This window comes from Zonotrichia albicollis, unplaced genomic scaffold, assembly GCF_047830755.1.
Source record: "Zonotrichia albicollis isolate bZonAlb1 unplaced genomic scaffold, bZonAlb1.hap1 Scaffold_122, whole genome shotgun sequence".
NCBI lineage: Eukaryota > Metazoa > Chordata > Aves > Passeriformes > Passerellidae > Zonotrichia > Zonotrichia albicollis.
In genome coordinates, this window is record NW_027428349.1 from 1,131,790 (window position 1) to 1,142,213 (window position 10,424).

The following is a 10,424-nucleotide window of genomic DNA, read 5'->3' on the forward strand; positions in this document are numbered from 1 at the left end:
GGTAGGAATAGGCTTACAAGAACAGGCAAAATCCTCTCAGACACAAGTCTTAGGCGCTCTTGCATCTCCCCAAGCATCAGCTGCATTGGCAACAGCAAATAGAGGAGGCCACATGAAATGCTTTTGATGTGGAGGCATGGGCCACATGTGCCGGGAATGCCAGGCTGTGGGACTTTGGTGCCAGAAATGCTGCTCAGATTCTCACAATACGGGCGCGTGTAGACGGCAGCCGGGAAACTTTCCCAGGAGCGCAAATCGCAGCAGCCGCGCCCCGACACAAATCGCCGCTGCAGTAACAGCACCCCCCCCGCCTTCAGCCCGCCTCAGCAGGGAGCCGCACCTCCCCCTGCCTTCAGCCCACCGCAGCAGGGAGCCACACCTCCCCCTGCCTTCAGCCCGCTGCAGCAGGGAGCTGCCAACCTGCCACAGCAGGGAGCCGCACCTCCGCCCGCCTCCAACCCGCTACAGCAGGGAGCCTCGGCATGGACCTGGCAGCCGCAGTAGATGTTACTTTGATGACTCCACACCTGCAAAAAATCCCGACAGGGATCCAAGGACCTATTATCATACAAAATAAAGCAGTGGGTGCTTTGCTTTTTGGCAGATCGTCTGCCTCTATGTTGGGACTATTTGTTTTGCCTGGCGTTATCGATGTGGATTACACAGGAGAGATTATGGTGATGGCATACACCCCTTTTCCCCCTCTTCAAGTTAATAAGGGACAAAGGATTGCTTAGCTGGTGCCACTTGAACAAATGACTAAGGGAATACAACCTATAAAAGATCAAGAGAGGGGAGAAAGTGGTTTTGGCTCTACAGGAGGCCTTACTTTGTTAACTTTAAACCTTTCTGAAAGACCCAAGAAAAGAGTCGAAGTGGAGTTCAAAGGACAAAAAAGGTCGCTTTTTGGTCTGCTGGATACTGGGGCAGATTCCAGCATTATTAGTCCTAGCTGTTGGCCCCAACACTGGCCTCTGCAGCCAGCAACCACTGCAGTAACCGAGGTCGGAGGATTTACCCTGGCTAGCCGTTCCCCTCCTCTCTGAGTTTACATAGATGGAAAACAGCTCACAGTGATTTTTTCAGTGGTCCAGCTACCACCTACAGTACAATGCCTTATAGGACGGGACATTATGGCCCAGTTAGGGGTGGTCTTGACTAATGAACACCCTTTGGAGTAAAAGCCATTGCTTGGACTTTCCCAATTCCCATTACCTGGATTATTGACACCCCGGTTTGGGTTAAGCAATGGCCTTTGAAAGGGAAAGTCTTCAACATGCACATCAGCTCATCTCAGAACAGTTTCAACAGGGACACCTGCGCTTATCCACTAGCCCCTGGAATACTCCAATCTTTGTAATAAAAAAGAAGTCTGGAAAATACAGGTTGCTCCACGATCTGCGTGCTGTTAATGAGCAAATGGAACCTATGGGCTCATTACAGCCTGGATTACCTAACCCGGCCATGATTCCAATGGATTGGCCTCTACTGATTATTGATTTAAAAGATTGCTGTTTTACTATCGCCCTCCATCCACAGGATATGCGACGGTTTGCTTTCACATTACCTGCGATCAACAAAGAAGCACCTGATCAGAGGTTTGAGTGGACTGTTCTTTCATAGGGGATGCGCAACAGCCCACCTTGTGTCAGCTTTATGTCAATGCAGCATTACAGCCACTTAGAAAACAATGGCCTGATACAGTGATATATCATTACATGGATGATGTATTATTTGCTCAGCCTATACCTTTCTCACCACAACAAGTCCAGAAAATAAGGACCACACTGGAACAATATTCTTTAGTAGTAGCTCCTGAGAAGATCCAAACGACTGCTCCTTGGAAATACCTGGGATGGTCCATGACAGAACAAACCATCAAACCTCAGAAATTGCAACTAAAAACAAAAATAACCACCTTAAATGATGCTCAAAAATTTTTGGGTGATTTACAGTGGCTAAAACCAATGGTGGGAATACCCAATGAACTACTCAATGAGCTGCACCCACTGTTAAAAGGAACTGACCCAACTCATTCAGTGTGTATCACTGACAAACAACAACGGGCTATTCAGCAAATCGTGGACTGTGTTACACAGGGGCATGTTTACCGAAGGGATCCAGACTTACCCATAAATTTGACCATTTGGAATGGCCCACAATATCTTTTGGGAGCACTTACACAATATAAACAGGAAACAGGGGAAACCTGGATACTAGAATGGATCTCCCCACCGCTGCAGCAAACTAAGACTCTTCTTCAAAAAATTGAAGTGTTAGCAGATTTAATAAAGAAGGGCAGAGAAAGGATGTTGCAGGTGGCTGGGGCAGAACCAGCTGCCATCAAAATACCAATGAAAAAGGATACCTTGGACTGGTATTTGACTAATTCAGAAGAACTACAGGAAGCCCTCTTAGGTGCATGTTGCCCTGTTGAAACAGATCAGCTTTGGCCAGCTTTGATTCAGTGGATGGGGACTGGGACTGGATAACTCGCCCAAAGCGAGAGAATTCCCCTATACCAGGTGCCATTACTGCATTTACAGATACTGGCAGGAAGTCAAGAACTGCTGCAATAATCTGGCAGGAAAAGGGAGTATGGAAACATCACATTCTGCAAGCAGAGGCAGTGGACAGCTTACAAACCATGGAGCTGTTAGCAGTGGTATGGGCAATGGCACAGCTTAAGGACCCTTTGAATGTTGTTACAGACTCCTTGTATGTTGCGGGAGTTGTAGCAAGAATTGAGGATGCTTCTATAAAAGAGGTGCAAAATCAAAGACTATATGAACTATTAATGCAATTGAAAAAAGCTACAAGATTCAGGGAGCACGCTTATGCCGTAATTCATATTAGAAGTCACACATGGGATGTTGGTTTAGGAGAAGGGAACAATAGGGCAAACAGATTGGTTACCATCACACAAACCACACCTCTATCAAGTCACCAATTGGCACAAGAAGCCCACTCGATGTTTCATCAAAACGCAAAAGGCTTAAGTAGGGAATTTAAGATAACACTGACATAAGCAAAAGCCATTGTGGGGCTTGCCCAACTTGTAGGCATCATAATGGGGGAACTGGTTTAGGCATAGGTGTAAACCCACGAGGCCTGCAAACAAACGAGTTACAGCAAATGGATATCACACACGTCCCTAGTTTCGGTAGGCTAAAATACGTGCATGTATCTATTGATACTTATAGCAAATATATATGGGCAACAGCTTAGACGGGAGAAAGAGTTATACACGTGGAAAGGCATTTGTACAGTTGCTTTGCAGAAATGGGTACACCAAAAAGAATTAAAACAGATAATGGTCCTACCTATATCAGTCAAAGGATAGGGAGATTCTTAAGAGATTGGGGAATTGAACATGTTACAGGTATCCCAAATTCCCCAACTGGGCAGGCTATTATCGAAAGAGCCAATGGTACATTGAAAAGGTACTTAGCCAAGCATGAGGGAGTAACTGACCCCCAGGCGAGATTACTAAAAGTCTATTTGTATTTTTGATTAATCACTTATGTGTATTTGGAGAAGCAGGGCAACCCTCAGATGAATTACACTATAAGCCACAGGAAACTGTTGAGCAGAAAAAGGAAATATGGGTAAAATATCGAGATCCTAAGACAGGGTTATGGAAGGATCCTGCTAAGGTCCTGTACTGGGGAAGAGGATATCTTTGTGTTTCCACTCCTGCAGGAGCATTGTGGGTGCCTGCCAAGTGGACTAAACCTGTTCTTGATGCAGCAGCTGGTGGACCACCTCACGGAAGAGGACAAGGAACGTCTGGAGAAGAAGCTGCCCCTGACCCTGCGACCCCTACTGCTACAACTGAAGGGACACTCAAAAGCAATCGACAGAGCGATAACATGCCGTTGCCGGACAGCCCAGGAGCTGATTGACATTATCCAATCATTGCCATCTTTCCACATAAGGGGACCAGCAAGGGAGAACTGTCTTGAATGCCATAGCCCAAATTGTGCTGCTTGGGTTGCACTGTGTTGTGGGGGGTGTGATAATACTTTTTGGGTGGAACAGTCATTACTCTTTCGTTTGTGGTGCAACCCCTGTGATTATAAATATAGATGGGAACATAATTGGGAACGGGCACTACAGAGTCAGACAGGGCTAAACACCGCCTCAGCTTTAAGCCTTTATGAATCCCATGAGCAGAAAATCTTAGCCTACTATCGGTGGGAGGCACAGTGTATTTTGAAAAGGGTTAAAGCTCAAAGTGGGTCATATATAGCCTCTGCGAGGTGCAGAAAACTGGTGCCCCTAACACAACACTCTGTTATAGGGCCCATAAGTGGAGATCCCAATAAGGTGTTAGATCATTGCATTGAGAGATTACAGAGGTGTGGACTACAAGTATTAGGAACAGCAAGGTTAAAAACTGACAGGAAAAAGAAGGCAAGAGGAAGAATAGAAAAATGAGGTTCATGTTTATCATACTGTTTAGCATAGTGGTAGCTGAAGAAGTAAGGGTGACACATTTTAATCAACCTAGAGATAATATATGGATAACACTGGCTAGACAGATTAATCAGTCATTGCTTTGTCTCAGTCTTGGAGGAGTTACCAACCCATTTCGAACATGCTTGGTAGGACTTCCAGTATGGTCTCCTCAAGAATTTTGCAGTCTTATTAATAACTGAACTCTATGCCTGCGTAATATGACAAACATTAAATTGCCCCTACAAGGAGGGTACACTGCCAGTCAGAGTGACGGCTACCGCCAATGTTTATTAATTCAATCACTTAACACTCCTTTGCACTCCCCTCCTGAGGAGTTGGATCTTTTTGGAAGTGCAAATGCCAGCATGACTAGCACTTCAAACGGCGGATGGTTCAGTTTTAATTCTTTAAATCCTCCAAAGGTGAATCAGCATAGAGGAACCTGGGCCACTCTGGATTCATCTCTGGGCTTGGACATGGTAACCGAACAACTTTATAACCAATGCAAAGGCTCCAGTATCATGACACCTAAGAAATTACCCACCGGGATATTTTTAATTTGCGGAGATAGAGCCTGGAATGGTGTACCGGCCCAGCCACAGGGTGGACCTTGTTACTTGGGTAAATTATCATTATTTCATCCCAACATATCTGTGTTAATGCAACTAAGCCGGAATACAAGCAGACAAAAGCGTAGCTTGCATGACCTAGACTGTAGTCAAATAGGAGACCCATGGTTCTGGAGTAAACTGAAGCAAATGGTGGTTTCAACTATCCTGCCAGGAGGCGCTGCAAAGCGATGAATTTAGCAAAACAACTGGGGTGCTGGGCTAAGGGTGAATTAAATAAAACTTCACAGATATTAGATATGCTAACTGCAGATGTGCAAACTGTTAATCACGCTGTTTTACAAAATAGAGCCGCTGTAGATTTTCTGCTTCTAGCACAAGGCCATGGGTGTGAAGAGTTTGAAGGAATGTGTTGCATGAATTTATCTGATCATTCTGTGTCAATTCATACTATATCTAGATAAAAGAGCTACAGCAAGGTCTTCACAATCTTAAAGAAGAAGAAGGGTTGGGAATTGATGAATGGCTTAAAGGTTTAGGATTGGGTCCATGGTTAAGAAACTTTGTGATGTATGCTAGGGATATTAGGTATGCTTTTAGTACTTTTACTTATTTTACCTTGTCTTTGTGGTTGTATTCAAAATATGGTTGGTAGGATGATAGAGAAACCTTGGCAAACTAACCTTCTTTCTCAAAAAGAAAGAAACGGGGGAAGTGTGGAGAGCCTGGTTCAAGCATGGCTTAAAGAAAGAGGCCATGAAGGGATTCAGCTAAGGGAAAAAAGCAGTCTTTCCCAGGCTTGATTCTGTAAATAATTAAGGTTCTCAGCCACCTTTTATATAAACAACTAGATTCTCAGACCGTTCTGTCCTTGGCTGCTACTGGGAACAGACGGCCAGTCTGGGAACAGATATGAAGGTTTTAGAACCTTTCATATCATGGTGGGAACACTGATCTTGGTTTCAGTAAAGTAACTTCAGGTATTGTAAACAAAAGGAGGAGCTGAAGTTTTCTCTACAGCCTATCAGGAGCTCAGATTTTGCAATATGCATGAGGTGAATTAACACTGTTATAAAAAGTGCCTAATTGATGAATAAAGTGGAGTAGATGCTGATCAACAAAGGTGGGTCTCTCCCTCCGACTTCAATATGTGGTAAAAAAAGCTAAGCGAGAACATAAACATCTGGGTGTCGTGTTCGTGGATTTTGCTAAGGCATTTGACACGGTTTGTCATCAGCATATATTTGACGGTCTGGACAAGAGTGGAGTGGATCCACACATGATGGAGTTGGTGAGGGAAATGTATCGTGATGTTAAGACGTGCATATCCATTGGAAGAGAAAGGACAGACCCCATATACATTCGCTCAGGTGTCAAGCAAGGCGACCCCATGTCACCTTCGCTGTTCAATTTAGCGATGGACCCCCTTCTATGTAAACTCGAGAGTGAAGGTGAGGGTTTCCATCATGGGGGTTCGAAAGTTACGGCCATGGCGTTTGCTGATGACTTGGTGCACCTGAGTGACTCTTGGGAAGGCATGTGTCATAACATCAACATTTTGGAGGCATTTTGCAATCTTACTGGCCTCAGTACAAAGGGGGAAAAATGTCATGGCTTTTACATCAAGCCTACTAGGGACTCGTATACCATCAATACCATCAATGATTGTCCCGCATGGGTGATTAATGGATCCCCCCTTAACATGATCAACCCAGGGAGCTCAGAAAGATATCTCGGCACACGGGTTGACCCTTGGACTGGCTTTGCAGACCCTAGATTATCAGAGAAGCTCACAGATTGGCTTCATTCAATTGGTCATTCGCCTGTAAAACCCCTTCAGAAAGTCGATATACTCAGGACTTATACTATTCCGAGACTGATATATCTGGCTGACCATACTGAAGTTAAGGTGGGCCTCCTCGAATCCCTTGACCAATTGATTCGTAATACGGTCAAGGAAGGCTTCATCTTCCCCAAAGTACGTGTGATGCGATCTTGTATTCAAGTTTTAAAGATGGCGGTTTAGGCCTCATCAAGTTGGTGGCGCTCATTCCAAGTATTCAGGCGCGAAGACTCCATAGATTAGCCCAGTCTTTGGATGAGACTCTTGTGAAATACCTAAAGGAAGTACATCTGGAATTGTTATTTGAACAATTATGGTTGAAAGCATTGGGGACACAAGAGTCCATCCCATCAATCTGGGAGCCTTTACCATTGGTAGAGTCGGAGGGCGATGATGGAGGCCGGCGGGAATGGGAAGCACCCGTCCCTAAGATTCGTTACCCAAGACCTTGTAACTGGAGGAAACTAGAATTTCAAAAATGGACCCATCTGGTTGCCCAGGGCCATGGGATTGAGCATTTCGAGAATGATGAGATCAGTAATGCCTGGATAAGGCGGTTTAAGGGCATACCTAACCGTAAACTAATTACGGCCCTACAACTAAGAGCAAATATCTACCTGACAAGGGAATTCCTGGCTAGGGGTAGACAAGAGAATGTTATTCAATCGTGTAGACATTGTGGAGCTAGATTTGAGACCGTAGCCCACATTGTCAGAAACTGCGCCATCTATCACTCAAGAAGCCAGGATCAAGAGACACAACGCCATCTGTGAAACCCATAGCGAGGAGGCTAAGAGGGAGTGTTGGACAGTGTTTGAGGAGCCACACCTGAGGGATGATGTAAATGAACTATTTAAACCCGATTTAATCTTTGTCAAAGTTCTAAGGCAGCTGTGGTCGATGTGACTGTGAGGTACGAGCATTCTGATATCTCATTGAGTGAAGGCGCCTCGGAGAAGGCCAAAAAGTATCTGCGCCTTCATACACAAATTCAAGAACTGACCAATGCTGATTGAATATGTTGGCTTCCCCATGGGAGCCCGTGGCAAATGATTTGAGTTGCTGACCGCACTTAAGAGTCATAGGTACTCCCACCATTTACCCGCGCTTCGTTGAAGTTCTTCACTTTGACATTCAGAGCACTGGGCAGAAATCACATTGCATCAACACCCACCTCGGGCCTCCGCGATGATTTGTTTAAATTAAACAGTCGGATTCCCCTCGTCTGCACCAGTTCTAAGCCAGCTGCTAGGCGCCGGCTGAGGTGGGGCACCGGCCCGGGGAGCCCGCCTGGGGACCCTCCCCCGCACAAACTGTGGGAGGCTGTGCGCGCTGTGGGGACCCCACCAGCAGGAACTGGGGGGCGGCAGTGCGGCGACGACAGTGGCCGCCACTGGGGCGCTGGCCACGGCAAGGCGGAGGGCGAGCAGAGGGGGTGGCGGGCCACGCCTGCCGCAGCTGGGGCAATCCACAGGAAGGGCCTGGCGTGCGTCAAGAGTCGCCACCGCGCATGCGCATGCCCTGGTGCCCAGGCGGGCCACGCAGAGCGCACTCACCTGCGCACAGCGCCTCGTCCAGCTGCGGTGTGTGCCCAGCCCCGCTTCACGCCCCAGCCCGACCAACCCAGCCCTTAGAGCCAATCCTTATCCCGAAGTTACGGATCCGGCTTGCCGACTTCCCTTACCTACATTGTTCCAACATGCCAGAGGTTGTTCACCTTGGAGACCTGCTGCGGATATGGGTATGGCCCGGTGTGAGACTTACACCCTCTCCCCCGGATTTTCACGAGACAGCGAGAGCCCACCGGACGCCGCCGGAACCGCGACGCTTTCCAAGGCGTGGGCCCCTCTCTCGGGGCGAACCCATTCCAGGGCGCCCAGCCCTTAACAAAGAAAAGAGAATTCTCCCTGGGGTTCCCACTGGCTTCTCCGGGATCGGTTGCGTCACCGCACTGGGCGCCTCGCGGCACCTGTTTCTGCCGCTCCGGATTCAGGGATCTGAACCTGAACCAGGGATCTGAACCTGACTCGCTTTCGATTGGCTGAGGACAACGGAGGCCATCGCCCGCCCTTTCAGAACGGCGCTCGCCTATCGCTTAGGACCGACTGACCCATGTTCAACTGCTGTTCACATGGAACCCTGCTCCATTTTGGCCTTCAAAGCTCTCGTTTGAATATTTGCTACTACCACCAAGATCTGCACCTGCGGCGGCTCCACCCGGGCCCGCGCCCCAGGCTTCGAGGCGCACCGCAGCGGCCCTCCTACTCGTCGCGGCCTAGCCCCCGCGGGCATCGCACTGCCGGCGACGGCTGGGTATGGGCCTGACGCTCCAGCGCCATCCATTTTCAGGGCCAGTTGATTTGGCAGGTGAGTTGTTACACACTCCTTAGCGGATTCCGATTTCCATGGCCACCGTCCTGCTGTCTAGATCAACCAACACCTTTTCTGGGCTCTGATGAGCATCGGCATCGGGTGCCTTAACTTGGCGTTCGGTTCATCCCACAGCGCCAGTTCTGCTTACCAGAAGTGGTCCACCGAGCACTCGCATTCCACTCACAGCTCCACGCCAGCGAGCCGGCCCCCTTACCCATTGAAAGTTTGAGAATAGGTTGAGATTGTTTCAGCTCCAAGGCCTCTAATCATTCGCTTTACCAGGTAAAACTGCCCATTGCCGAGTGCCAGCTATCCTGAGGGAAACTTTGGAGGGAACCAGCTACTAGATGGTTCGATTAGTCTTTCGCTCCTAGACCAGGGTCGGACGACCGATGTGCACATCAGGACCGCTACGGATCTCCACCAGGGTTTCCTCTGGCTTCGCCCTGCCCAGGCATAGTTCACCATCTTTCGGGTCCTAGCATGGACGCTCATGCTCCACCTCCCTGGCCCCGCGAGGGGGCGGCGGGCGAGACACGCGGTGGTGCGCCCAGGGCTGCCAGGTGCGACACACACCCCGGGACCCAACATCAGCCGGCGCACGCCGGCCCTCACCTTCATTGCGCCGTGGGCTTTCGACAACGGCCCCTGACTCGCGCATGTGCTAGACTCCTTGGTCTGTGTTTCAAGACGGGTCAGGTGGGTAGCCAACATCGCCACGGATCCCGGGCACCCCAGCAAGGCCCGTGAGCCCAGCCCAGTGGTGCCGTGTGGTCGGGGCGCACTGAGGACAGTCCGCCCCCGGTTGACAGCAGTGGCGGGGGCCAGCGGGCCCAGCCCCTGCACCCCCGTGCGAAACGCTGTGCTGTGAGGATGCTGCCCACCCCGCTAGGAGAAGAAGCGATACCCCCCGCCACGGCACCACCGCGGACGGGGTTCGCCCGGGCGATGGAGCCGAGGATCCGCCAAACCTGCGCCCGACGACTGAAACTCGACAGGTTGAATCCTCCAGGCAGACTGCGCAGGCCCCACCTGTTTACCTCTTAACAGTTTCACACCCTTTTGAACTCTCTCTTCAAAGTTCTTTTCGACTTTCCCTTACGATACTTGTTGGCTATCAGTCTCAGTATTTAACCTTAGATGAAGTTTACCACCCGCTTTGGGCTGCATTCCCAAGC